General features: G+C 51.7%; 1 protein-coding gene across 7 annotated transcripts in view; it reads right to left on the minus strand.

The window, feature by feature from the left end:
- atf7ip2 (activating transcription factor 7 interacting protein 2) overlaps nt 1-27,935 on the minus strand; it is a 186,575-nt gene that overhangs the window by 96,244 nt on the left and 62,396 nt on the right. For all 7 annotated transcript variants that reach the window (XR_010977409.1, XR_010977410.1, XR_010977408.1 and 4 more), the window contains one exon: nt 14,384-14,456. The gene's annotated coding sequence lies outside the window, so the exon portion shown is untranslated. The remainder of the gene's footprint in view (nt 1-14,383; nt 14,457-27,935) is intronic.

Below are 27,935 nucleotides of genomic sequence, written 5' to 3' on the forward strand. Positions count from 1 at the left end.
TGGGGGGGGGGGAGGAGAAACGGGGGGGGGGGAGGAGAAACGGGGGGGGGGAGAGGAGAAACGGGGGGGGGGGAGGAGAAACGGGGGGGGGGGGGAGGAGAAACGGGGGGGGGGGAGGAGAAACGGGGGGGGGAGGAGAAACGGGGGGGGGAGGAGAAACGGGGGGGGGAGGAGAAACGGGGGGGGAGGAGAAACGGGGGGGGAGGAGAAACGGGGGGGGGGGAGGAGAAACGGGGGGGGGGGAGGAGAAACGGGGGGGGGGGAGGAGAAACGGGGGGGGGGGAGGAGAAACGGGGGGGGGGAGGAGAAACGGGGGGGGGGAGGAGAAACGGGGGGGGGGGAGGAGAAACGGGGGGGGGGAGGAGAAACGGGGGGGGGAGGAGAAACGGGGGGGGGGAGGAGAAACGGGGGGGGGGGAGGAGAAACGGGGGGGGGGAGGAGAAACGGGGGGGGGGAGGAGAAACGGGGGGGGGGGAGGAGAAACGGGGGGGGGGGAGGAGAAACGGGGGGGGGGGAGGAGAAACGGGGGGGGGGGAGGAGAAACGGGGGGGGGGGAGGAGAAACGGGGGGGGGGGGAGGAGAAACGGGGGGGGGGGAGGAGAAACGGGGGGGGGGGAGGAGAAACGGGGGGGGGGGAGGAGAAACGGGGGGGGGGGAGGAGAAACGGGGGGGGGGGAGGAGAAACGGGGGGGGGGGGAGGAGAAACGGGGGGGGGGGAGGAGAAACGGGGGGGGGGGAGGAGAAACGGGGGGGGGGGGAGAAACGGGGGGGGGGAGGAGAAACGGGGGGGGGGGAGGAGAAACGGGGGGGGGGGAGGAGAAACGGGGGGGGGGGGGGGAGGAGAAACGGGGGGGGGGGGGGAGGAGAAACGGGGGGGGGGGGGGGAGGAGAAACGGGGGGGGGGGGGGGAGGAGAAACGGGGGGGGGGGGGGGAGGAGAAACGGGGGGGGGGGGGGGAGGAGAAACGGGGGGGGGGGGAGGAGAAACGGGGGGGGGAGGAGAAACGGGGGGGGGGGGGGAGAGGAGAAACGGGGGGGGGGGGGGGGGGAGATCAGTTTTAGCTACGATAGTTGAACACTACTGAGACATGTTGACAATCAACTGCAGCAGAGAAATAACAGGGTGCCTCTTGAACAACGACCCCACCTGTGAAAACTGAACTAAGGAATACCAGCACAGTCTTCAAACTGAAGTGTTGACTGCCAGGAGACTTCAGCAACCCAGCAAGGGCAAGATGATCAGCGTACAGGCCTGCAACTTTAAAACTTACCTTCCAAGAGAATCCCACAGGTTTTTCCTGAAAACAGCAGACTTTTACACGTACTCTTAACGCTTCTTACCCTTTACTTTCTATCTATCTTTACTTGAGCGCGAATGAGAGTGAATGCTGCGTGGGTGGTGTTGTGAAAATTTTTGGGCGATTATTGTTTAATAGATAAATAATCTTCTGTTTTAAACTCATGAAAAACCTGTCACTGTCTGAAGCAATAATGTAAACAAAACACAACCTGTGGTCAGTTGGGAGATGGGTGACCAGTGGAAACCAGCCTGCCATTTCCCACCAGTCCACAACAAATGTCAAACTTCGAAAAGATATTGAAGAAAAATTCCCATTACGCAAATCTAGTCAGCTACTCATCAACTTTTGTTAAAAAAAAGTGAAAAATATGGGTGAAGAACCAAGGCCTGTAGTGGAAGAAACCACCTGGATTGAAAGGGTTGAAGCAAAATAGGAGATGCATAAGAAAAGTGTTGATTAGATGGTACCAAGTCTGGGTTAGATGGAGTTTGAAGGTTAATGATACAAAGGAAGAGTGGAAGGATCAAGCAGTCACTAGAGACAAAACCAGAAAGTGCTGGAAATACTCATCAGCTTTGGCAGCATCTGTGGAGAGAGAAATAGAGTTAAGGTTTCAGGTCAATGATCTTTCATCAGAACTGGCAAAGGTTAGAAACGTAACAGGTTTTGAGCAAGTGGGGGGGGGGGGGGGGGGGAAGAAGAAGAACGAAATGAAGCTCTGTGATAGGGCAGGAGAGATTAAATGACAAAGATGTCACGGAACAAAAGGCAAAGGGAGTGGTAACAGTTGCAGCAAAAAGACAAAGCATTTGTCCAGAGACATCATTAATGGCAAAATAATGAACAACTCTGTTCAAGAGCAAAAAAATGAAAAACAAGTTTAAAGACTAGCACATGGTTAAAAATTACTAAATGGGGGTCATGGTCTGATATTGTTGAACGCAATATTGAGTCCAGAGGTTGCAAAATGTCTAATTGGAAAATGAGGTGGTGTTCCTCGAGCTTGCATTGAGCTTCACTGGAACGCTGCAGCAGGCAGAGAACAGAAATGTAAGTTTGACGGCAAGGTGGTGAATTAAAATGGCAAGCAACCGGAAAACTTGGGGTCATGCTTGCAGACAGAGCAGAGGTGCTCCGTAAAGTGGTCACTCAATCAGCATTAGGTCTTCCCAATGTAGAGCAGACTGCATTGTGAGCAGCAAATACAGTATACTAAATTGAAAGAAGTACAAGGAAATTGCTGCTTCACCTGTTGGGGCCTTGGATGGCGAGGAGAGGAGAGGTTAAAAGGACAGGTGTTACACCTCCTGCAATAGCATGGGAAGGTGCAGTGGAAAGGAGATGAGGTATCAGGAGCGATGGGTGTCATAGAGGGAACGGTCCCTACAGAATGATGATAGGGGAGGAGGTGGGTTTGGTGTTGGCATCATGCTGAAGGTGGTGGAAATGGCGGAAAATGATCCTTTGGATGTGCAGGCTGGTGGGGTGGAAAAAGTGAGGACAAGGGGAACCCTTTCTTAGTTCTGGGAGGGAGGGGAAGGGATGAGAGCAGAAGTGAGGGAAATGGGTCGGACACAGTTGAGGGTCCTGTCAATCATAGCGGTGGGGGAGTGGGGGTGGGGAAGTCCTCAGTTGAGGAAAAAGGAAGATATACCAGAAGCACTGCTGTGGAAGGTTGCATCATCAGAAGAAATGCGACAGACAGAGAAACTGGGAGAATGGAATGGAGTCCTTACAGGAGGCAGGGCATGAGGAAGTATAGTCGAGGTAGTGTGGGAATCAGTGGGCTTATAATGAATATTAGTAGACAGCCTATCCCCAGAAATGGAGACAGAGAAGTCGAGGAATGGAAGTGTTGGAGATGGGCCATTTGAAGGTAGGCGAAGGGTGGTAATTGGAAGCAAAATTGAAGAAGTTTTCCAGTTCCAGCCAAGAGCAGGAAATGGCACAGATACAGTCATCCATGGAATGGGAAAAAGAGTTGGGGGAAGGGGACCCGAGTAGGACTGGAACAAGGAATGTTCGACATACCCCACAAAAAGACCTAACACAAAAGGCATAGCTAGGACCCATGTAGGTACCCATAGCAACACCTTTTATTTGGAAGAGGTGAGTGGAGTTGAAGGAGAAGTTGTTCAATGTGAGAACATGTTCAGCCAGGCAGAGAGTGGTGGCAATGGCAGAGAACCCAAGTTGATAGAAAAAAAAGAGGATAATCTAACTAAGGCACAGATATGATGGTGATACATGGTCCGCATAGTACAAAAAAAAAATCAGTATATTCAAATGGTGTATATGTACTTCTTGCCATCCGTCAGATGGTTTTTCCTGGAAGTCAGTCAGTACAGTTTAAACTGCTTTTCTTGAGAGTCTATGGACTACTGTGAGGGAGAGGGAAGAAAATATATTGTCTGGCCCCATTTGCAGTTCATTAATTTAGTTTGTTTATGCAAACCAGAGTGTGCCTTTACCACTAAATCTGTAGTGACCCATGGACTAAGCAAAAAAATCTCAAATCACTGTATTTCAGTTTACTTGCTCTGTCCATGTGCCCTTTCTCAACTTTGAAAGATGGCAGGATAAACATTCCACTAGACTGAACTGCTAAAAAGACTTAATGAACGAAAATAGGCAGGGAACATTAGTAATGAATCATAGTAATGACTCACTGTAGATTTAAAGCAGTTAACTATAACTCTTCAGAAGACAAAAGCAAGTCAATTTGCTGCACTAAACTTTAAGGGTGCATTTTCTGACAACATAACCACTAGGTGGCACAGGACTAGCACATGCAGCCTCATCAACTGGAATCACACTGTCGTCGACGTCTCAGGCAGCTGCCAGTAATAAAAGTGGCACTGCTTAATGTGTCACAAAAAACAAATTAAACTCAAACCCCCTAAATGGCTGCCATCGCCACATCCATCCCGTCCCCAACAGCATCCTGTTCCCTCCCACTTCAGTCTGCTCACCGCTTGTTCCTCGCCACTCCCCCCCCACCCCCCACCCTCGGCTGCTCGCTCCCTGTGTTGTCCCATCACCTCTCGGCCACTTGCTTCCCCCCATGGTGGTTTGTTCCCCGCCGCTTCTCTGGGCAGCGATCGGCCGGGGGTGGGGGGGGCAGGGAACGTGTAACGTGTGGCTGAGGTCAGGGAACCAGCAAGGCCGGGAGCAAGTGGCCAGGGGTGGAAGTGGAAAAGCCGGGAGGGAGCAGCTGAGGGGTGGGAAGCAGAGAGGCTGGGAGCAATTGTACTGCTGTGGGGGGGGGGAGAAAAGAGGGGGCGCAGGTGGTAGGGCTGGGAAGAAGCAATGAGACCGGCCACAAGTGGCCAAAGCCGGATACTGTTGGGGGAAATGAAGGTAATGATTGAAGCCATTGAGGAGTGAGGCGACGCTTGGACATCATTATGTCTGGTGTCAATGCGTGGTGACGTTGGTGCATGCATGCGCAGATTAATACTGGCAAGGTGCCAAATGTTCGGATGCACTGATGACGTTGGTGATCGCTCTGCGTTGTCAGGAGACACTCCGAAACTTTAAATGTGAACTGGCCCTGGTGCAAGGTTCCGAATGGCTTCAGATGGCCTATTTAAGTAAAATGAGACAGTTGAGATTATAAGTTCCAAAATATGAGGACAAAAATTTAAATGCGCATCTCAAACTCAAAACCCACAAGATGCCTGCATTTGAACAGCTTGGTACCTCACCTTTCCACAGACAATGGCACACTCATAACGAGCTGGAAGTGCCTGGCAGATTGAAGGCCAAACTTTAAAAAAAAAACAGGCATTACACTCTTTGCACATGTAAATAAGAAGTCTAACCTCAATGAGAGGTCTCACTGTAAGACTGGTTTGCCATGAAGCAGCCAGTGCCAGCTGTAATCAGGATAACTAGGCCTACAAAAGAGGCAATTGATATGTGAAAAAGAACCGTGGCCTGGATTTTCTGCATTGGGGTTGGTGGGGGGGGGGGGGGGGGGTGGTGGTGCAGGCGGTGGCATGTCGCGGGACGGCTTCCAGGCTGTGAGCCCACCCCCTGTGGGAGACTGAAATGATGCATGACATTCACAGGGCGATCCCTTAATTGATATGGAGATGGGCTTGCCATCCAATTAAAGACCACAGGAGCAGGAAATGAGTTAGGCCTGTTCAATTGTGAGCTTGATTTAAACAGACCTCAACAGCTATTACTGAGACTGCTGTTGTCTCCAAGGTGTCCCAGGAGAGCTGGAGGCCTGGAACCTGGGGTAGGGTTGCCCCTCATTTCTCTGATGCAGACTTTAAGGCTACATTGCATGCCATGAGGGAGAGGTGGGAGGTCCTCTTCCTGGAGGGTGGCAGGAGGCGACCACCCGCAGCCGAAACAGGCCTGGCAAGACATCGCTGTGATTGTGAGTAGCAGAAGTGTCACCTTTTAGAATTAGAACATTACAGCGCAGTACAGGCCCTTCGGCCCTCGATGTTGTGCCGACCTGTGAAACCATCTGACCTACACTATTCCATTTTCATCCATATGTCTATCCAATGACCACTTAAATGCCCTTAAAGTTGGCGAGTCTACTACTGTTGCAGGCAGGGCGTTCCACGCCCCTACTACTATCTGAGTAAAGAAACTACCTCTGACATCTGTCCTATATCTATCACCCCTCAACTTAAAGCTATGTCCCCTCGTATTTGCCATCACCATCCGAGGAAAAAGACTCTCACTATCCACCCTATCTAACCCTCTGATTATCTTATATGTCTCTATTAAGTCACCTCTCCTCCTCCTTCTCTCCAACGAAAACAACCTCAAGTCCCTCAGCCTTTCCTCACAAGACCTTCCCTCCATACCAGGCAACATCCTAGTAAATCTCCTCTGCACCCTTTCCAAAGCTTCCACATCCTTCCTATAATGCGGTGACCAGAACTGCACACAATACTCCAGGTGCGGTCTCACCAGAGTTTTGTACAGCTGCAGCATGACCTCGTGGCTCCGAAACTCGATCCCCCTACTAATAAAAGCTAACACACCATATGCCTTCTTAACAGCCCTAGTAACCTGGGTAGCAACCTTCAGGGATTTATGCACCTGGACACCAAGATCTCTCTGTTCATCTACACTACCAAGAATCTTCCCATTAGCCCAGTACTCTGCATTCGTTACTCCTTCCAAAGTGAATCACCTCGCACTTTTCTGCATTAAACTCCATTTGCCATCTCTCAGCCCAGCTCTGCAGCCTATCTATGTCCCTCTGTACCCTACAACATCCTTCGGCACCATCCACAACTCCACCGACCTTCGTGTCATCCGCAAATTTACTAACCCACCCTTCTACACCCTCTTCCAGGTCATTTATAAAAATGACAAACAGCAGTGGCCCCAAAACAGATCCTTGCGGTACACCACTAGTAACTAAACTCCAGGATGAACATTTGCCATCAACCACCACCCTCTGTTTTCTTTCAGCTAGCCAATTTCTGATCCAAAGCTCTAAATCACCTTCAACCCCATACTTCCGTATTTTCTGCAATAGCCTACCGTGGGGAACCTTATCAAACGCCTTACTGAAATCCATATACACTACATCCACTGCTTTACCCTCATCCACCTGTTTGGTCACCTTCTCGAAAAACTCAATAAGGTTTGTGAGGCACGACCTACCCGTGCTGACTATCGCTAATGAACTTATTCTTTTCAAGATGATTATAAATCCTGTCTCTTATAACCTTTTCCAACATTTTACCCACAACCGAAGTAAGGCTCACAGGTCTATAATTACCAGGGCTGTCTCTACTCCCCTTCTTGAACAAGGGGACAACATTTGCTATCCTCCAGTCTTCCGGCACTATTCCTGTCGACAATGACAACATAAAGATCAATGACAAAGGCTCTGCAATCTCCTCCCTAGCTTCCCAGAGAATCCTAGGATAAATCCCATCTGGCCCAGGGGACTTATCTATTTTCACACTTTCCAAAATTGATAACACCTCCTCCTTGTGAACCTCATAAGAACCTGGAGATCCTGGATCCAGTACCAGAAATGGTTCAATGACCTCATAACATTTTGGCAATGAGTGTGCCACCTGCAACCCTCAGGCCAGGTCCCTAGGAATTCACCCTCCAGTAGACACACCAGCTGAGGAGTCCCAGGGCACCCCAAACTTAGGGAGGAGGGTGTGCGCAGGACACTTAAATGAACCTTCAGAATGGCGCACAGCCACAGTGTTGCTGAAGACCTGTCACCACTGGGACATGCAGCAGCTAATGAATAGGAGCAGATGACATTGGGCATATAGGACAGCAATGGCTTATCTTGTTCTCTTTTGTCCTTGCAGGAGAAACGGGCACATAATTCCCAGGAGAAGGCCCAAATAAGACGTGGTCTCCCTTACTTTCAGGTGTTAACACCCATGGAGGATCGAGAGCTGGAAATAGCCAGGATCGGGGACCAGAAGGAAGGTGGCCCTGGTAAAATGGGCACTCATTGTGGAGATCATGATTATAGAGGGTAATCCACTCTTTAAGGGGGGTGCACTGCACTTGACCGTGTCCAATTGCATGCCAAACACTCAGTTGCATTGAGGCGTCTGCTCTCCAAGGCTAGCATTCATGATCTTTTCTTGTGTCTCCCACAGGTGCAGGCACCCATCCACAGAGATCCACTCTCTCCCAAACAGTGGCCAAAGAACAACAGCAAGAAGGAGAAGCACGGTCACATCTTACAAATGCACCGTCCCCAGCGTAGATATTCTCACCTCAGTGGGTCCTCATGCGCATTTAAAGAGTGTGTCACTGGGTGAGGAGCACGGCACTGGTGAACAGGAGGAGGTGCCAGAAGCAGAGGGAACTATCGGCAATCCTTCTTAGAGGAGGCAGAACAGACACAGCTCTGCTCAGCTGCGCACAGCTGTAGGGCCTCAGGAGTCACAAGGAGGCTCTACCCAGAGCAGCAGTAGATGTGCTCCCACGTCAGAGTTCCCTGACGCAGTGCAGGGTCATGGGCAGAAGATGGAGGAGTCCCTGCAGCTCATGTGCGCCACAGTGGCTCAGGGTTATGAGCGCATCAGCTCCTCCATTAAGACAATAGCCAATCTTGTGGCGAGCCATATGCGCTGCACTTGTGAGTACATGCAGGAAATGCACTCTGACATCTACAGGATGCAGATCATATGGTGTAGCCTGGAACACTGAGTGGCCCTGGTGGTGTAGAGATGTTTGGAGGGGGTACCAATTGCACCCCAGCTAGTGTCCTCCTCGAGGCACCTGGTATGGTGGGGGAGTCCAGAACCAGGGGTCATAGTCTCAGGATACGGGGTAAACCTTTCAGGACTGAGATGAGGAGAAATTTCTTCACCCAGAGAGTGGTGAGCCTGTGGAATTCGCTAGCACAGAAAGCAGTTGAGGCCAAAACATTCTATGTTTTCAAGAAGGAGTTAGATATAGCTCCATGGGGCGAAAAGGATCAAAGGATATGGGGGAAAGCAGGAACAGGTTGGATGATCAGCCATGATCATAATGAATGGCAGAGCAGGCTTGAAGGGCCGAATGGCCTACTCCTGCTCCTATTTTCTATGTATGCCCAAGGACTGAGGATGTCAGAGGATGAGGGTGCCACCCCTCACAGGGTACTTTCATCATCCTCTGCTTTCTTGGCTTCTCTGACAGTGGGAGCATCAGTACAGCAGGGCCAAGTGACGTAGGCTGTCCCTGCAATGGTGCAGCAGCAGCAGCTGCCTCTGGAGTGTCCCCAGGGCACCTCCACGATGAGGACGACTGTCATATTCATCTCAGCCACAAGCTGCCTCCACCTCCTCAGACGCCACAAGGGGAGCACCATGTAGGAGTGGCCAAGCATTTGGCACTGAGTGGGTCACTGGGGCGTCTCCTTACTGTCTCTGTGCACTATGCCCTATTTTGGCACTGTATAAATAATGACACTTTCATCTGCGCGTCTGTGACTTTTATTGCTGGCATGATAAGTAAGGTGGTATGAGGTGGTGAAGGAGATCAAGGGTTCCTCCATAGTGAGGGCAAAGTCTCTGGGCAGATGTGCATTTTTCATTGGCAGTAAGAGTTTAGATGTTTCAGGCTGCCTCTTGAATGGGTGTGTTAGCACAGGTACCGAAGACTGACTTTCCTGCCATACCCTTCATTTTGGGCCAAAGGCCCAGTTGAAACGTTCCCAAATTAAATGATCCCTGACATTCACAGCATCCCGACGAGCCTTTTACACCCCATGCCGTGCCCGCCACCTCCCTATGCAGCCAAGGCAACTCTGTATTCTGCATCCTCCCTCTCCTCCTCCAATGAGCTATCTGGTTCCAGGGCCCCACCATCCTCAAGGTTCACAGCTCCCTGGAACAGCCATGTTATGGAGGACGCAGCAGACCACCACAATGACCAGAACTTGTGCTGGAGTATACTGGAGGATGCCACCTGACCAGTCCAGGCACTGGAATCGCATTTTGAGAAGCCCAACAGCCTGCTCAATGGTTGTCCTAGTGAACAGATGGCATTTGTTGTAACACTTCAGTGCTCGTGTCTGGGGCTCTCTTGGAGGGGTGAGTAGCCACCTCTTCAAGTGATATCCCATGTATGCTAGGATCTATTCACTGACTTTGGGGTGCTGGAGTGCAGACCTGAGGCAGCCTGGACTAGCAGAGGATGAAGGAGTTATGGCAGTTGCCAGGAAAGTGAATGCACACATGGAGGAAGGTCTTGTTTTGCATCGCAGACCAGTTGAACGTTGAGGGAGAGGAAACCCTTCCTGTTGATGAATTTCACTGGATGGTCACTTGGTGCCTGGATGGCCATGTGGGTGTAACTGATGATGCCCTACATCTGGGAGGAATCCATTGATGGCAGCGAAACCCAATGCACACTGCGAGGCTTCATCTGTCGTGAAATGAATGTGCTGTCCAGCTCCACCATACAAGCATTACGACCACAGCAGGAGCAATGCACTGTCAATTCAGTCCTGTCACTCCACAGGTCGCAGCATAGTAAGCTTTCACAACCAACCGGACAATAGCCAAATTAAACACTCTAGTAACCCCAGAATGAAACAAACCAAGCCAGGTATCTTTAGACAACAACAAATTAGCTATTTGTTAATAGTTGCCAGCGGTGGTAGTAGAAGCAGATACATTAGGGGCATTTAAGCGACTCTTGGATAGGTACATGGATGATAGTAGAATGAAGGGTAGGTAGTTACTTAGATCTTAAGAGTAGGTTAAAGGTTCGGCACAACATCGTGGGCCGAAGGGCCTGTACTGTGCTGTACTGTTCTGTGTTCTATAACTTATTTTAATCTAACTCCCCATTAACTACTGTTACATTTGAATGTATGTGAATCAGTTTTTAAAAAGTGGAGTTTTTAAAAATTTGCTGTCTCTTAAGAATAAATGAAATAAGTCTTTGTAGGTTACGTTCCTGGTGGATGAGATCTTCTAATGTGGAAATAGTCAAAGGCCACTTGAAGTCTTCAGGTGGATTTGATGAAAATAGTCCTTCAGAAGATAGGCATTCAACTCTTCGGCTACAGGAAGCATTAAACAGTTCGTTGAATGATAAGCACAGCAATACAAAGTTTCTTGAAAAAAGAATGCTCTTCTTTATTCAGGGAATTAACTTGGCTTGAAGCTCCTTGTAGAATTTCTGCTGAGAGAGAGAGAGAGAGAGAGAGAGAATAAACAGCTCCTTTTCTCTTCAGTACGCCTCGCTAGATAGTCTCTCAAAACTAACTGGTTTCAGCCAGTTTCTGCCAGTTCCACACACAGCCAAGTGGAAACATTATCATGTGACACCTCTCTCTCCTGCTGTTGCCCAGGGTATCAAAAATGCAGCTGTGGCACACAGTCTCCAGAACTTTCTCCCTCTTAAAGGTACACAAACTGTTTTTAATCCGAGGAGAAAAAAAATAATACAAGTCTGTGACATAAGGCAGTGACCTGCAAGATGCAGTGGTGTGCAGCCATTTGCGAGATGCCAAAGGTCTTCAGCTGATCCTTGGAAAGAGCCAGAAGCGAACAAGTTCAAGGCCACAGTGACTTTGACAGTTACTGACAGGGCATAGCAATCAATGCTGAGAGGTGCAAGGTCTTCAACGACGAGGGCACAGATGTCTGACCAACTGCTTGGAGAGTTGCAGTCTTCAGCAGCACTGTTTCTCGGTCATCTGCAGGTTGCTCTTTTGTCGGCAGTAGATCCTATGTGGATGATATGGCCTCAGTGTCCTTTCTGCCCCTTGTTCCTCTTATCTGCTCTCCTGATGCCCTGGGTTCTGTCCTTCCTGTGGAGGGTGTTTCTCCTCATTGCTACTGGTCCTAAAATCTGACAGTCGTGCCTCTATTATCAGCTGCTGCCTTCCTGTGGTCAGCTAGTTGCCCAATTGTGTTTTGTAGCTTTGCCCCCTGCTCTTCTGCCCCACGATGCCAGGAGGGTGACGACACCCTGCAGTGCCTGAGCGCTTGCTGCCCACTTGCCCTGGCACCTGCACAATGCCAAGGACACCTTGGCGGAGTTCCCCTTTGCACTGTTTAAACTTTTTATGGGTCCAGGATAATTCCCTGGGTTGGCCATGACAGGCTCCCCACTGTGTACCCGCTTCCCTTCAGCTGATCTGCCCGAGACAGCACATGATCAGAGGTGAGCTGGCAAGATGGATACAGAACTGGCTCTGTCATGGAAGACAGAGGGTAGCTGTGGAAGGGTGCTCTTCTGAATGGAGGGATGTGACTAGTGGTGTTCCGCAGGGATCTGTGCTGGGACCTTTGCTCTTTGTAGTATATATAAATGATTTGGAGGAAAATGTAGCTGGTCTGATTAGTAAGTTTGCAGACGACACAAAGATTGGTGGAGTTGCGGATAGTGATGAGAATTGTCAGAGGATACAGCAGGATATAGATCGGTTGGAGACTTGGGCAGAGAAATGGCAGTTGGAGTTTAATCCGGACAAATGTGAGGTAATGCATTTTGGAAGGTCTAATGCAGGTGGGACGTATACAGTAAATGGCAGAACCCTTAGGAGTATTGACAGGCAGAGAGATCTGGGCGTACAGGTCCACAGGTCACTGAAAGTGGCAACGCAGGTGGATAAGGTAGTCAAGAAGGCATACGACATGCTTGCCTTCATCGGTTGGGGCATAGAGTATAAAAATTGGCAAGTCATGCTGCAGCTGTACAGAACTTTAGTGAGCCACACTTAGAATATTGCGTGCAATTCTGGTCGCCACACTACCAGAAGGACGGGGAGGCTTTGGAGAGGGTACAGAAGAGGTTTACTAGGATGTTGCCTGGTCTGGAGGGCATTATCTATGAGGAGAGGTTGGATAAACTCAGATTGTTTTCACTGGAATGACGGAGGTGGAGGGGCGACATGATAGAGGTTTACAAAGTTATGAGCGGCATGGACAGAGTGGATAGTCAGAAGATTTTTCCCAGGGTGGAAGAGTCAGTTACTAGGGGACATAGGTTTAAGGTGAGAAGGGCAAAGTTTAGAGGGGATGTGCGAGGCAAGTTCTTTACACAGAGGGTGGTGAGTGCCTGGAACTTGCTGCCGGGGGAGGTGGTGGAAGCAGGTACGATAGCAACATTTAAGAGGCATCTTGACAAATACATGAATAGGATGGGAATAGAGGGATACGGTCCCCGGAAGTGCAGAAGGTTTTAGTTTAGGCAGGCATCAAGATCGGCGCAGGCTTGGAGGGCCGAATGGCCTGTTCCTGTGCTGTACTGTTCTTTGTTGCCCATGCACCCGTGAAACTCAACACCCATTCCCTGCCCCGTTAATGAGCTCTCCAAGCACCTTAATTGCACTTAATAGGGGTGCTGGCAGGCTCGTGATCCCGCCCTCTCCCAGCCCTGGTGATCAGCATCAGGAAATCAGTGTGCTGGCCAGCGCTGGTATCTTTGGACCCCATCAGTCTCTGTTCCCGCCCCAGTGGGACACGAAAATTCAGCCATGTATGGCTATAGGCATTTTCTAAACTGTTCTTGCTATTTAACTGCAACAAATATAAAATCAAAATTATATAAAGATGAGGATAGAATGACTTTAAAATGAGCACTGAATTATATTTGCTTTACTTAAAGACTACACTTTGTCTTGACTCCCCCTCTGCAATGTGACAGGAGATCAATTATTAACATAATAATTATTGATTAAAAAGTGGTTTATTTCTGTCATACTCGTATTCTCCAGTTCTATGTTCAGAGTCCAAGCTAAACACTTGTACCTATTTATGCCTCTCAGAACTTGGAATGGGACTGATTTTTTCCCAAGTCTGCGTAACTAGGAGCCCAACATCCCAGAATAATCCTTGCTGCTCTCTCCTCAATCTTCTCCACTGTATCAATGTCCTTTTTTAAGGCTATGTGCCCAAAATTGCATACAATTTTCCAAGTGGAGCATCAATTACAGTTTAGTAGTTAGAAAACCTGGTTTTATTCAAAATCGTTAATGCCTTCATTACAGCCTGTGTAGCACACTTCTCTGACCTTTTCAATCTTCTGCAGTTGGATTTTCAGTTTGAGTTATCAAGCCTTAAAGTGAGCTGGAACTCCCTCAACCGCTTCCATTCTATACCTACTTTTAAAAAATCAATTTTTTGATCTCATTATTTCTCATTTACTCTCTCCTACCTTCTTCTCCAGTAAAAGGCAATTAGCATAATTTTATCTGACATGGCTACTCAGTTTTATTAGCACAATGGAAACAGTTCAATATCTACAAAATCATAGTTCCATTGTGTATGATCTTATGTCATTATGTTCAAAAGCTGACAGTAAGAAACCATGAAAATTCCACCAGAATCAGGCACTCATGTCGAATACTGCTGAACAGGGTATGTGGGAAAATCATATTAGATGAACTGAGTAAGATATGTTACAGTGCAGATAATTAAAGCAAGTCAAGTGAATTGCTTTACAAAGTACAAGGAACTATTTAAGTAACTATTTACAGTAATATGCTATAATTAACTTCTGAAGTTTTTAATTACACTGATGTTACACTGTTGCTCTTTATGACAATATTTTTTCAATTTTATATCAAAAGTTTGTGATTGCAGATCAAAAGAAAAAGAAACACTACTTTACCTTTGTTTTGAAAGTACTGAAATATTCATTAACAAAAATGTTCAATATCCTTCCAGATTTGGCTCCTTGTAGCCTATTGAGAAAAAAAATAAAAATTAAAATTGAAATTTAATTACGAAAAGTCAACTGTCAAGTCACTCGGGGTTAAATTGGACTGCTTAGCACCCATTTCTCAGCACTACCCAGCCTCCTAAGGTCCGAAAGTGGCAGGCAAGCGTAGGAAACTTCTGTCTGAAGAGCGCCATCCACCATATTGTGCGAAGATAAGAGGCATTAAGATTTAAGCTTCTTATATGTACATGCAAAGGGTCTAATGCCTGCTTTAGGTCCCTGCTACAACACTGGTTTGCCCCAAGGCAGGCAGCCAGCACCTGGGGGAAAACCAACTTTAAGCATCTCCTGAATAAAAAGTTTAACCAAAAAAAACCCCACCACTCTGATCACCAGCATTTCAGAGATCCAGGCACCCCAACCCCGATCCCTCCTGCCCCCATTTCCAAGTTCAGGACCCTGACCCACTTGAGTCTCCCCACCCCATTCCAAAGTCAGGCCTTTGATTCCGAATTGACACCCTAATCCCAAGCTGAAGTACGCAACTGGAAATACTGGAGCAACAATCTCCTCCCACAGCACCATCACGATGATGAGGCCAGAGACCCAATGTCGGGGGATCCTCCGACCTCATCATGTGCATGTGGGAATAATGCTGCAATGGGGGGTAAAAGTGGACACTCCCGTATTTAAACCCCCACTAAATTCAAATGTGTTGTATTATTTACCCTTTAAAATTACACAAAAGCATGCATATTCCCACTGAAATATACATAACAATTTTATACTTGAGCCATTTTATTTCCTTCCCAACAACTAACATGCAAGGAAAACTGATTGCTCCACACAAGCATTTATACCAAGTATCAGAAGGCATCCAAGGAGCATCAGTACTGTGCCTGAATATATGGCGTCCGCTTCCAGAAGGTGTGGTTTCATTTTGCATTAATTCAGCACACTGCAATCTACCTTGGACAGTATGGACACTTCGAGAGATGCTGCAACTTTGTCCTTGCAGAGGAAATCAGGGTCACCAGCCTCGCAGTAAGCTCAAACAGCTGCCTCATGCATCTTGAAAGCCAGATGTCAATCTTGGAAAGATAGGTGGAGCAAATGGATAGGGGCTTCAAGGCATCATTTATCTCTGCAGTCTGCTTTCTTGCAGTTCAGTGGAAGTGATGAACTGGGCCCTCACAGGCACAAAAAAATCATTAAATCGCCATCCATGAGCATCTCAAGGATCACCACGTGAGTAACATCAGCGTTCCATTAGCTTTGCTGTGGCCACGTGGGATAGGGGTGGGGTACCTTGGAGTAGTAAAGTTAGCATACCTTCTTACAAGGCACCAAGGTTTGCATTGGGTGAGAAATGAATGCAATCCAAATATTGTAATGCAAATTAATCACATTTGGCACTCTGGTCTACAGTGCATTTTTAAAGCAGCTTCAAAATTTGCATTGTCAGCCATCATTGATATATAAACTGGCTGAATAGTTTCAATGTTCTGTAATGTATGATTAAGCATGGTGAGAGATTCAACAAGGAGCGTTAATGCAGAGGTGTCTTTGTGCAAGTTTACGGGGAAGGAGAGCAGAATCACTTAACAATTAACAGCCTATACATCTCTCGCAGGGAATTGCTGTGGCTCGCTTACTCACCTCCCACACTCCCCAACATCTATCTCATAGTACTGTAGATCTAATCATTCAAGAAGACTGATTATTTAAAATAAACATTTATTTCAGCAATTCCCTTTGAAATTTCTGGTTTTGGTTATTTCTACCAACTCGTTATCATTCTTAATTTTCTACATACTATAAAGCAAGCAAAACTAAAAAGACTGTTACAGTAATTCTAACTAAAGCTTAGTTTCAATTGCAAGTTTATACAGTATGTCTGCAGTATTGAAGAAATGCAAAGAACTTTAAAAAAAAAAGACTTTTGGTCCCCAAATTAAAATCAGTAATTTTAAAGATGTTAAGACCGTCTTGCCTGATGTCAGCTTAAAATGGCTCATGGACATTGAAAAAGGACTCCGTAACATTCCTGCTATTTTAAAATGTGATGGTTAAAAAGTTAACTGCACAAAAATGTGTTCTGGAAGCCATTTCATGTTTTGTCGAAAGGAGTTTAAAACTGTACATGTATACAGGAGATGCTTTGCATATTACAAATTCTGTATCCAGTTCCAAACAAAGAAACTCGACCACACATATTCAATCTTACACCATGACAAAATGAAAGCTGTAAAGGTCTAAATACAGACTGCTAACTCAGGATCAGTATTTAGGAAATTGCAGTATAGGAGGTTTATACAATATAATTGTTGCTTCCAGCCCTTCTCATCCTCATTTCCACAACAGCTATAAATTAAAGCATAAATATTTTAATTCTTTTTGGCTATTCATCTATTGCAACAAGCTTTGGCTTTTATTTGGTTTAGTGGCGGGCAGCCATAAAGGCGGGGCTAAAGTGTGGCGAGTTGAAGAGACTTAGCAGTTGGCAGGAAAAAAGACAGAAGCGCAAGGGGAGAGCCAACTGTGTAACAGCCCCGACAAACAAATTTTTCTGCAGCACCTGTGGAAGAGCCTGTCACTCTAGAATTGGCCTTTATAGCCACTCCAGGCGCTGCTCCACACACCACTGACCACCTTCAGGCGCTTACCCATTGTCTCTCGAGATAAGGAGGCCAAAGAAGTGTTTTGGTTTGTATTATTAATCAAAAAGAACCCTATACAATAGCTCCCTCTGTCATTCTGCGCGCACACCTGAATTTTTCACCGAATTAAGGTCTAATAAGGAAATTAAATTGGGAGGTGAGAAGAAGTAATGACAGTGGAGGCTAGAGTCAGGGGTCAGTACTGAGCAGAAGAATAGGCGGGACAATAAAATTAATCAGGACAGAAACAAAATCACACATCGCAAAGAACAATATTACCTCAATATCAAAATCAGCCAATGAGTTAGGAAGGTTAAGGGAGAGACAAAGTTAAACAAGTATGGAAGTACATACAAGAATGTCAAAAGCAATCAATAATAAACAAATGGAAGCAAGAGCAGAAATCACAAAAACATGGCTAACGAAAAACAGGTTAGCATTAGTGCATCAAAATAGAAACTGCCCACATTTGGAGTCATGTAATATCCTGAAAAGCTATCACTCAAAGGGTTGTGAATCTTTGGAATGCTCTACCAGAGAGGGTTGTGGATGCTTCAGCATTGAATGCTGGGATAGATAGATTTTTGGTCCCACAGGGAATCAAAGGTTATGGGGAGCAGGCTTGATGGGCCATATGGCCAACTTCTGCTCCTATTTCTTGTGTTCTCAAGAAAAAAAAATTAAAAACCCAGACCAATTAATGAAAAAAAATATGGAAAATTCCTCTCTAAAAGCACTTTAGTCCATCAAAACTATTCTAGGAATCAGACAGACACTTACTACATTACAGGATATCCTGCTTCTTGCATGAGGTGATCTCCACCCTAGCCAGAAACAGGTCCAGCTTTCTGAGGAACTAAGCAAACCAGTGCTCATCGCATGAGCCAGCAACTTGTTCCACAGGTCCCGTATTCTCGAAGAAAGGAAGAAATTAACGTCTGCCTAACATCAAAACTTATTCTGCCCTGACATAACTTGCAAGTGTGGCAATGATCGTACATGGATATCGATTAATAACCGGCAAACAAGTTGCATGCATAGAGGAAAACACTGAGCTAAAGGAGAAGATATTAGGGTCAGTGACAGCTTGGTGAGGGAGATTTTAAAGGAGGGTATTGGGGGGAGAAAGAGAGGAGAGCAAGAGAGAGCGTGGAGAGCGAGGAGAGCGAAGAGCGAGGAGAGCGAAGAGCGAGCGAGAGCGGAGAGCGAGGAGAGCGAAGAGCGAGGAGAGCGAGAGCGAAGAGAGCGAGGAGAGCGAGAGCGAAGAGCGAGGAGAGCGAGAGCGAGGAGAGCGAAGAGAGCGAGGAGAGCGAGAGCGAAGAGAGCGAAGAGCGAAGAGAGCGAGAGCGAAGAGCGAGGAGAGCGAAGAGCGAGGAGAGCGAAGAGCGAGGAGAGCGAAGAGCGAGGAGAGCGCGAGCGAGGAGAGCGCGAGCGAGGAGAGCGAAGAGCGAGGAGAGCGAAGAGCGAAGAGCGAGGAGAGCGAAGAGCGAGGAGAGCGAAGAGCGAGGAGAGCGAAGAGCGAGGAGAGCGAAGAGCGAGGAGAGCGCGAGCGAGGAGAGCGCGAGCGAGGAGAGCGCGAGCGAGGAGAGCGCGAGCGAGGAGAGCGCGAGCGAGGAGAGCGCGAGCGAGGAGAGCGCGAGCGAGGAGAGCGCGAGCGAGGAGAGCGCGAGCGAGGAGAGCGCGAGCGAGGAGAGCGCGAGCGAGGAGAGCGCGAGCGAGGAGAGCGCGAGCGAGGAGAGCGCGAGCGAGGAGAGCGCGAGCGAGGAGAGCGCGAGCGAGGAGAGCGCGAGCGAGGAGAGCGCGAGCGAGAGAGCGCGAGCGAGAGAGCGCGGCGAGAGAGCGGGGCGAGAGAGCGGGGCGAGAGTGCGGGGCGAGAGTGCGGGGCGAGAGTGCGGGGCGAGAGTGCGGGGCGAGAGTGCGGGGCGAGAGTGCGGGGCGAGAGAGCGGGGCGAGAGAGCGGGGCGAGAGTGCGGGGCGAGAGAGCGGGGCGAGAGTGCGGGGCGAGAGAGCGGGGCGAGAGAGCGGGGCGAGAGAGGCGAGAGAGCGGGGCGAGAGAGCGGGGCGAGAGAGCGGGGCGAGAGAGAGGGGCGAGAGAGAGGGGCGAGAGAGCGGGGCGAGAGAGAGGGGCGAGAGAGAGGGGCGAGAGAGCGAGAGAGAGGGGCGAGAGAGAGGGGCGAGAGAGAGGGGCGAGAGGACGAGAGAGAGAGAGCGAGAGAGAGGGGCGAGAGAGAGGGGCGAGAGGACGAGAGAGAGAGAGCGAGAGAGAGGGGCGAGAGAGCGGGGCGAGAGAGCGGGGCGAGAGAGCGGGGCGAGAGAGCGGGGCGAGAGAGCGGGGCGAGAGAGCGGGGCGAGAGAGCGGGGCGAGAGAGCGAGAGAGCGGGGCGAGAGAGCGAGAGAGAGGGGCGAGAGAGCGAGAGAGAGGGGCGAGAGAGCGAGAGAGAGGGGCGAGAGGGCGAGAGAGCGGGGCGAGAGAGCGGGGCGAGAGAGCGGGGCGAGAGAGCGGGGCGAGAGAGCGGGGCGAGAGAGCGGGTCGAGAGAGCGGGTCGAGAGAGCGAGAGAGAGGGGCGAGAGAGCGAGAGAGAGGGGCGAGAGGACGAGAGAGAGAGAGAGCGAGAGAGAGGGGCGAGAGGGCGAGAGAGAGAGGGGCGAGAGGGCGAGAGAGAGAGGGGCGAGAGGGCGAGAGAGAGAGGGGCGAGAGAGAGAGGGGCGAGAGAGCGAGAGAGAGAGGGGCGAGAGAGCGAGAGAGAGGGGCGAGAGAGCGAGAGAGAGGGGCGAGAGAGCGAGAGAGAGGGGCGAGAGCGAGAGAGAGGGGCGAGAGCGAGAGAGAGGGGCGAGAGCGAGAGAGAGGGGCGAGAGCGAGAGAGAGGGGCGAGAGCGAGAGAGAGGGGCGAGAGCGAGAGAGAGGGCGAGAGCGAGAGAGAGGGGCGAGAGCGAGAGAGAGGGGCGAGAGCGAGAGAGAGGGGCGAGAGCGAGAGAGAGGGGCGAGAGAGAGGGGCGAGAGCGAGAGAGAGGGGCGAGAGAGAGGGGCGAGAGCGAGAGAGAGGAGCGAGAGAGACGAGGGAGGAGAGAGCGAGACGAGACGAGGGAGGAGAGAGCGAGACGAGACGAGGGAGGAGAGAGCGAGACGAGACGAGGGAGGAGAGAGCGAGACGAGACGAGGGAGGAGAGAGCGAGACGAGACGAGGGAGGAGAGAGCGAGACGGGACGAGGGAGGAGAGAGCGAGACGGGACGAGGGAGGAGAGAGCGAGACGGGACGAGGGAGGAGAGAGCGAGACGAGGGAGGAGAGAGCGAGACGAGGGAGGAGAGAGCGAGACGAGGGAGGAGAGAGCGAGACGAGGGAGGAGAGAGCGAGACGAGGGAGGAGAGAGCGAGACGAGGGAGGAGAGAGCGAGACGAGGGAGGAGAGAGCGAGACGAGGCAGAGCGCGCGAGACGAGGCAGAGCGCGCGAGACGAGGCAGAGCGCGCGAGACGAGGCAGAGCGCGCGAGACGAGGCAGAGCGCGCGAGACGAGGCAGAGCGCGCGAGACGAGGCAGAGCGCGCGAGACGAGGCAGAGCGCGCGAGACGAGGCAGAGCGCGCGAGACGAGGCAGAGCGCGCGAGACGAGGCAGAGCGCGCGAGACGAGGCAGAGCGCGCGAGACGAGGCAGAGCGCGCGAGACGAGGCAGAGCGCGCGAGACGAGGCAGAGCGCGCGAGACGAGGCAGAGCGCGCGAGACGAGGCAGAGCGCGCGAGACGAGGCAGAGCGCGCGAGACGAGGCAGAGCGCGCGAGACGAGGCAGAGACGAGGGAGAGACGAGAGAGAGACGAGAGAGAGAGAGCGACACGAGAGAGAGAGCGACACGAGAGAGAGAGCGACACGAGAGAGAGAGCGACACGAGAGAGAGAGCGACACGAGAGAGAGAGCGAGACGAGACGAGACGAGAGCAGAGACGAGACGAGACGAGAGCAGAGACGAGACGAGACGAGAGCAGAGACGAGACGAGACGAGAGCAGAGACGAGACGAGACGAGAGCAGAGACGAGACGAGACGAGACGAGAGCAGAGACGAGACGAGACGAGAGCAGAGACGAGACGAGACGGACCAGAGGGGGGAGCGAGAGGAGGGGGGGAGCGAGAGGAGGGGGGGAGCGAGAGGAGGGGGGGAGCGAGAGGAGGGGGGGAGCGAGAGGAGGGGGGGAGCGAGAGGAGGGGGGGAGAGACAGCGAGAGACGAGAGACAGCGAGAGACGAGAGACAGCGAGAGACGAGAGACAGCGAGCGACGAGAGACAGCGAGCGACGAGAGACAGCGAGCGACGAGAGACAGCGAGAGACGAGAGACAGCGAGAGACGAGAGACAGCGAGAGACGAGAGACAGCGAGAGACGAGAGACAGCGAGAGACGAGAGACAGCGAGAGACGAGAGACAGCGAGAGACGAGAGACAGCGAGAGAGAGGGGGAGAGACACGAGACGGGGAGAGACAGAGGGAGCGGGACGAGGGGGAGAGAAAGCGAGCGAGACGAGGGGGAGAGAGAGAGAGCGAGACGAGGGGGAGAGAGAGAGAGCGAGACGAGGGGGAGAGAGAGAGAGCGAGACGAGGGGGAGAGAGAGAGAGCGAGACGAGGGGGAGAGAGAGAGAGCGAGAGAGAGCGAGAGAGACGAGGGGGAGAGAGAGCGAGAGAGACGAGGGGGAGAGAGAGCGAGAGAGACGAGGGGGAGAGAGAGCGAGAGAGACGAGGGGGAGAGAGAGCGAGAGAGACGAGGGGGAGAGAGAGCGAGAGAGACGAGGGGGAGAGAGAGCGAGAGAGACGAGGGGGAGAGAGAGCGAGAGAGACGAGGGGGAGAGAGAGCGAGAGAGACGAGGGGGAGAGAGAGCGAGAGAGACGAGGGGGAGAGAGAGCGAGAGAGACGAGGGGGAGAGAGAGCGAGAGAGACGAGGGGGAGAGAGAGCGAGAGAGACGAGGGGGAGAGAGAGCGAGAGAGACGAGGGGGAGAGAGAGCGAGAGAGACGAGGGGGAGAGAGAGCGAGAGAGACGAGGGGGAGAGAGAGCGAGAGAGACGAGGGGGAGAGAGAGCGAGAGAGACGAGGGGGAGAGAGAGCGAGAGAGACGAGGGGGAGAGAGAGCGAGAGAGACGAGGGGGAGAGAGAGCGAGAGAGACGAGGGGGAGAGAGAGCGAGAGAGACGAGGGGGAGAGAGAGCGAGAGAGACGAGGGGGAGAGAGAGCGAGAGAGACGAGGGGGAGAGAGAGCGAGAGAGACGAGGGGGAGAGAGAGCGAGAGAGACGAGGGGGAGAGAGAGCGAGAGAGACGAGGGGGAGAGAGAGCGAGAGAGACGAGGGGGAGAGAGAGCGAGAGAGACGAGGGGGAGAGAGAGCGAGAGAGACGAGGGGGAGAGAGAGCGAGAGAGACGAGGGGGAGAGAGAGCGAGAGAGACGAGGGGGAGAGAGAGCGAGAGAGACGAGGGGGAGAGAGAGCGAGAGAGACGAGGGGGAGAGAGAGCGAGAGAGACGAGGGGGAGAGAGAGCGAGAGAGACGAGGGGGAGAGAGAGCGAGAGAGACGAGGGGGAGAGAGAGCGAGAGAGACGAGGGGGAGAGAGAGCGAGAGAGACGAGGGGGAGAGAGAGCGAGAGAGACGAGGGGGAGAGAGAGCGAGAGAGACGAGGGGGAGAGAGAGCGAGAGAGACGAGGGGGAGAGAGAGCGAGAGAGACGAGGGGGAGAGAGAGCGAGAGAGACGAGGGGGAGAGAGAGCGAGAGAGACGAGGGGGAGAGAGAGGGAGAGAGACGAGGGGGAGAGAGAGGGAGAGAGACGAGGGGGAGAGAGAGCGAGAGAGACGAGGGGGAGAGAGAGCGAGAGAGACGAGGGGGAGAGAGAGGGAGCGAGAGAGACGAGGGGGAGAGAGAGGGAGCGAGAGAGACGAGGGGGAGAGAGAGGGAGCGAGAGAGACGAGGGGGAGAGAGAGGGAGCGAGAGAGACGAGGGGGAGAGAGAGGGAGCGAGAGAGACGAGGGGGAGAGAGAGGGAGCGAGAGAGACGAGGGGGAGAGAGAGGGAGCGAGAGAGACGAGGGGGAGAGAGAGGGAGCGAGAGAGACGAGGGGGAGAGAGAGGGAGCGAGAGAGACGAGGGGGAGAGAGAGGGAGCGAGAGAGACGAGGGGGAGAGAGAGGGAGCGAGAGAGACGAGGGGGAGAGAGAGGGAGCGAGAGAGACGAGGGGGAGAGAGAGGGAGCGAGAGAGACGAGGGGGAGAGAGAGGGAGCGAGAGAGACGAGGGGGAGAGAGAGGGAGCGAGAGAGACGAGGGGGAGAGAGAGGGAGCGAGAGAGACGAGGGGGAGAGAGAGGGAGCGAGAGAGACGAGGGGGAGAGAGAGGGAGCGAGAGAGACGAGGGGGAGAGAGAGGGAGCGAGAGAGACGAGGGGGAGAGAGAGGGAGCGAGAGAGACGAGGGGGAGAGAGAGGGAGCGAGACGAGGGGGAGAGAGAGCGAGAGAGACGAGGGGGAGAGAGAGGGAGCGAGACGAAGGGGAGAGAGCGAGTGAGACGAGGGGGAGAGAGAGCGAGCGAGAGAGACGAGAGAGTGCGAGCGAGAGAGACCAGAGAGAGCGAGCGAGACGAGGGAGAGAGAGAGCGAGCGAGACGAGGGAGAGAGAGAGCGAGCGAGACGAGGGGGAGAGAGAGCGAGCGAGACGAGGGGGAGAGAGAGCGAGCGAGACGAGGGGGAGAGAGAGCGAGCGAGACGAGGGGGAGAGAGAGCGAGCGAGACGAGGGGGAGAGAGCGAGCGAGACGAGGGGGAGAGAGAGCGAGCGAGACGAGGGGGAGAGAGAGCGAGCGAGACGAGGGGGAGAGAGAGCGAGCGAGACGAGGGGGAGAGAGAGCGAGCGAGACGAGGGGGAGAGAGAGCGAGCGAGACGAGGGGGAGAGAGAGCGAGCGAGACGAGGGGGAGAGAGAGCGAGCGAGACGAGGGGGAGAGAGAGCGAGCGAGACGAGGGGGAGAGAGAGCGAGCGAGACGAGGGGGAGAGAGAGCGAGCGAGACGAGGGGGAGAGAGAGCGAGCGAGACGAGGGGGAGAGAGAGCGAGCGAGACGAGGGGGAGAGAGAGCGAGCGAGACGAGGGGGAGAGAGGAGAGAGAGCGAGCGAGACGAGAGAGGAGAGAGAGCGAGAGAGACAAGGGGGAGAGAGAGCGAGCGAGAGAGATGAGAGAGGAGAGACAAGGGAGGAGAGACAAGAGAGAGAGAGAGAGAGAGAGAGGAGAGAGGTGAGGGAGAGAGAGAGGATTAGCAAGGACCCCCTACTCCTAGCAATGAATATTCAAATTTGCAGTCCCAATGTAACTGACAAAACCAAAGGGGCCATGAATTTGAGAGGACAACCAAGACGGTAAAGTGCTTGCACCTGGAATGATTTGTGGAAAATTAACCTCACTATGGATAGTGCACAGTACTGTATATTGGAAATAAAAATATCAACTGTACTCAGTGCAAGGCTCTAGGGCCAAAGGGAAGATCATAGAGATTTGGTGGTATCGGTTAATTTGATGCTTATTTTATGTCCAAAATGTGTGAGGTGGTAATAAAGTAAGCGAATAAGACATGAGAATAGATTGCCAAACTCGCTTAATTCAGATCTCCAGATGTCATGCTGAAGTTATAGATTTTCTGGTCAGACAGCATCTAGGGCAGGAAACCAATTCTGGGATGATTTCTAGGTCCCGACCCACCCTGGGTTAGACGTAGTCGCAGTCTCCAATTTGAGTGCAGGTTGGGTAGCCAATTAGTGTCAGAGGTGCAGGAATGGAGGCAGGGCTGAAGAAGGGCGGGCCCCATTTGAACATACCACAGAAGCCATTACTGTGGCTGCAGTCAGTAGGAGAAAATGCAAGCATCAGGGATTTAGGAAGACAGGCAAAGGCCTGGCACCTGGTGCAGGGCTGCCCCTCAATTCTCTGATGCCATCCTCAAGTCTTTTTGGAGGCAATGAGGAAGATCCTCTTTCTGGAGAGTGGAAGGAGAAGGCCACCCTACCAAATCAAGGTGGCATGCCTGCAAGTGACAGACATAATAACATAAGAAATAGGAGCAGGAGTAGGTCATTCGGCCCCTCGAGTCTGCTCCACCATTCAATAAAATCATGACTGATCTGATTGCGGTTTTAACTCCACTTCCCTGCCAGCAACCCACTCCCCCATCCCACCCCACAATAACCCCTGATAAGAACATAAGGGACAGACAGTCAGCAGAAGTGTGCTTCAGAGGAACTGGGTCCAGTGCCAGAAAAGGTTCCTTATTCACTCTGGCAAGGTGAGTGCAACGCCTAACCCTGATGACAGGCCTCTGGTATTTAACCTCCAGCAGACACTCCAGCTGAGGAACCTAAGGGTGCATGCCGCTCCTGAACGTGGGAGTGACGTGTGCCCAGGGTACTTACTGGCCCCTCAGCAAGGCTCAGAGCCTGAGTGCTGTTGAGGACTTGCCAGTACTGATACATGCAGCTTCCTATGACAATGAGCCACTGGCAATGGTCACAGAGGCCAGCAATGCCTCATCTCTCTGTCTTTGCAGGAGAAAAGGGCTCAATGCCAGAGAAAGTGCTCTGACAGGACGAGAGCCCCGTCTCCATTAAGTGACTGCCATGGAGGAGGGAGCCATGGAGGTCACAAGGGTAGCCCCAAAGGAGCAAGCCATTTCAGGTGGAGAGGGTAAAAAGATGTTGCACTCTGTGGATGAAGGGGGTGGAACCTCTCTCTCTCTGACAGTATGCCAAAGCCTCAGTTGCACTGGGAAGCCGCAGCACGACAGAGGCTTCTACTCTCAAAGGCTAGTTCTCATGATCTCTTCTTGTGTCACCTACAGGAACTGACGTGGAAGGGGAATGCCAGAGTGCTGCATGGCACCAGGGCACTTACATGAAACAGACAGCAGAGAAGGCACTGACATTTTATGAACACCCCCTCCACTAGTGCAGATACACTCAAATTGGTGGGTTTTCACACATGATTAGATAGGGTGACACTCTGAACAGCACGTCATGAGTGAGCAGGAGGTGAGAGAGAGAGGCAGCTATGACCATTGGTGGATGTAGGACAGACACAGCCATGCTCAGCTGGACAGAGATGCAAGGCTTTGGGAGTCATAAGCAAGGAGGCTCTACCTAGACCAGCAGCAAAAGATGTGTAGCCACATGTCAGAGTTCCCTGAGGCAGTGTGGGGTCATGAGCAGAGAATGGAGGAGTCCATTCAGCTGATGTGTGCCACCATGACTCGCAAATAGGGCAACAGTGACTTATGAGATGCACGCAGTGGTGTGCAACCATTTGCCTTCAGGAGCGGAGAGCAGTCGGACCTGTGTAGAAACACCGAGAACCGGGAGCGGATAAATCCAGCGCGGGGCTCGGGGCCTTCACTTACCTTCAGCAGCAGAGAGCAGTCGGACCTCTTCCAGCGCACGCCGGAGTTTTGAAAAAAAAAAGCCAAGTGATGGCACAGGAAAGCTGGAAGGTGATTGGTTGGTGAGTCACTGCAGTTAGGGAATAGCTCTAAATAGCTGGCTAAGTATCTAAGGTTTACAGTTTTTTTTCATATATAGTAAGTAGTGTTTTTTTTTAGGGAGTTCTGTAGTAACGAGGACCAGAGAAGAAGGGTCCTAGAGTAATTGATATTATCTGACATTAAGATCTTTCAAAAGGCTAATTTAAAGGGTTAAGTCATGGCAGGAGCGCTCAAAGCCGCGTGGTGTGCTCCCAGTCAGAAGCCAGGAACATTTCCAGTGCCCGGGACCGGCATGTGTGCAGGAAGTGTCTCCAGCTGCAGCTCCTGGAAGCCCGGGTTTCGGAGCTGGTGCGGCAGCTGGGGACACTGTGGAGCATCCAGGTGGTGGAGAATATCGTGGATAGCACGTACAGAGAGGTGGTCACACCGCAGGCTCAGACTCCACAGGCAGGAAGGGAATGGGTGACCACCAGGCAGAGCAAGAGGACTATGCAGGCAGTTCAGGAAACTCCTGTGGCTATTCCTCTGCAAAACAGATATACTGCTTTGGATACTGTTGGGGGGGGAATGGCCTCTCAGGGGAAAGCAGCAACAACAACCAAATTCGTTGCACCACAGTTGGCTCTGCTGCACAGGGAGGAGTAAAAAGTGTGTGAATGCAACAGTTATAGGGGATTCAGTTGTAAGGGGAATAGATAGGCATTTCTGTGGCCGCAAAAGAGACTCCAGGATGGTATGTTGCCTCCCTGGTGCTGGGGTCAAGGATGTCTCAGAGCGGTTACAGGAGATTCTGCAGGGGGAGGGTGAACAACCAGTGGTCGTGGTATATTTTGATACAAACGACATAGGTAAAAAAAAGGATGAGGTCCTAAAAGCAGAATATAGGGAGCTAGGAAGTAAGTTGAAAAGTAGGACCTCAAAGGTAGTGATCTCAGGATTACTACCAGTGCTACGTGCTAATCAGAGTAGAAATAGCAGGATATATCGGATGAATATGTGGCTGAAGAGAAGGGTTTTAGATTCCTGGGACATTGGGAACGGTTCTGGGGAACGTGGGACCAGTACAAACTGGCCAGGTTACACCTGGGCAGGACCAGGACTGATGTCCTAGCGGGAGTATTTGCTAGTGGTTGGGGAGGGTATAAACTAAAAAAGCAGGAGGATGGGAACCTTTGCAAGGAGTCAGAGGAGGGAGGGATCAAAGACAAGAACAAAAGACAGCAAGGGGAAGAAGAAAAACGATAGGCAGAGAAATCAAGGGCCAGAATCAAACAGGGCCACAGTGAAAAATAGTGGGAAGGGGACAAGTAATGTTAAAAAGACAAGCCTTAAGGCTTCGTGCCTTAACGCATGGAGCATTCGTAAAAAAGTGGA

Source organism: Heterodontus francisci, chromosome 24, assembly GCF_036365525.1.
Source record: "Heterodontus francisci isolate sHetFra1 chromosome 24, sHetFra1.hap1, whole genome shotgun sequence".
In the NCBI taxonomy this organism is placed as follows: Eukaryota; Metazoa; Chordata; class Chondrichthyes; order Heterodontiformes; family Heterodontidae; genus Heterodontus; species Heterodontus francisci.